Consider the following 1941-nt stretch of genomic DNA (forward strand, 5'->3'; position numbering starts at 1 on the left):
ACTAATCTATAAAAGACTTGAATTGAAAGTATATATTTTAATTCTCTCCCCTTTCAATACGTCTCTCTCCTTTAATGTTTCTCTCTCTTTCTCTCCACTTTTAATGTCTCTCTCTTTCTTAAATCTATTTCTCTTAGCTTTCAATATTCTTATTAATTTACCCAGGAAAAGAGATACAGATTGAACATTCATTCTAGGTTCATAAGCGTCTACTCTTTTCGTCTAGAGTCCAGACCAAGGATCTCTTTTGTTTCAGGAACCAACAAGTCTCTCGAGCCTAAGAGTGTTCCTCGCTTTTCCAGGTGAGTTTGCTTCCTTTCGAACCGAAGCAGGACTAGAAAGAGGGGAACTACAGCAGTGATAAATCATGGGTAAAATAGGGAAAAGTTTTAAAATGAAAAACACATGATGATCAATCGAATTAACTTTCAGGAAGTGGGCTAGGGGGTCTCCTCTCTAAGTAACTGATGTCGTATCGAATCAAAAGCAAGCTTCAAATCTTGCATACTTTAATTAAAGAGAAATTCCAAAGCTATTGATTGAAGTCCTTACTAGAAGCTGTCTAACATAACCAAATGATTAGATTAAAAATGCTATTTCAACTTCATAATTATAGCAGATTCAAATTTTTTTCGCTGTTTCTGCAGTTTTTTTTTTTTTTTTTTGTTGCTGTGAGAAATTGCGGATTATATTGAAAGAAATGGGTTTGTAGAAAGTAGGTTGGTAGAAAATGGGTTTTGAAATGAAAAAGAGTTTGCTGGCCAGAAATAAGATTGAGATAATAAGGAAGAAGATGAAGAGAATGAGAGAAGAGTTTCCATGGCTGTAGAGAGAAAATCTAAGAGAGAAAAAGAGAGAGAAGAGAGAGAATGGAAGATAAAGAAAAAAATTGGTCAATTTTTAAAAAATGGTCAAAATCTCGTGTTTATCGGTGTTGACAGGTTAAATATATTAAATTGTCCGGTCATCTATATTTCGGGTATATTTTGGGATAAAATATAATCTAGGTACCAAAGTGTGAACTGAGGTATATTTTAGGTACCTTTCGTGTAATTTACTCAGAGAATAAATGAATCTTGTTGCGGGTTGGAAGATAAAATGAAAATAAACGCTTAGAAATTGAAGATAAGTTAAGGCTTGAGACATAAATAACTAATTACACTTTAAGAGAGGTGAGTAATTACACTTATAGAGCTCAAGGAGATAAATTGGCGGGGAAAAAAAGAAAATATAGAATTTTTTTTTAGTTTTATTCAATCCTTCAATATTCTTATTCTATTTTTGTTTTATGTCTGAAGATGTCACCTCATCAAAAACACATCTAGAATCATTGTTATTATTTTCTCTTTGCTTTCAAAATTATACTTCCTCTGTTTTATATTACATGTCTTTTTAGAGAGTTACATAGAAATTAAGAATATTAGGAAAAAGACTTTGTTATCCCTTATTTAATTTGTTTGATGCAGAATGAAAGCCGCTAAAAAAAAGGAAGACAAAGTTAAGAAGCTCGAGTGTGGTTGTAGCCAACTCGATCCTAGTGTAAAATATCAAGGAGTCCTGCAGGAGGTGCACCACACTCGTGATGTCCTAATGGAAGAGTTCATGCGAATTTCGCTATCCAGTCAGCTGCACGATTACCCTCACAAAAAATATGTGTGAAGATTACTTCCCAATTTCGATCCCTTAGAACACAACACCAGTTAATCAACCACGCAAAAGGACGGGAGACGGAGGAATCCCGTTGCATGAACCAAATAACATTGAGGCAGTTGAGTTCAAAGATGACCTTCCGATAACCCTTCGCCTAAGCTAGTTCAAGAACATATATAGTAGAGCCCCTAAAGCTCGGCTAGAAGAGTACTACAAATCCTGACATTAAGACCAAAGCCATTGATCCAATTACCATGCGCATCCCTTAGAACGCCACTTGTCGATGCCGCC

Source organism: Euphorbia lathyris, chromosome 2, assembly GCF_963576675.1.
Source record: "Euphorbia lathyris chromosome 2, ddEupLath1.1, whole genome shotgun sequence".
NCBI lineage: Eukaryota > Viridiplantae > Streptophyta > Magnoliopsida > Malpighiales > Euphorbiaceae > Euphorbia > Euphorbia lathyris.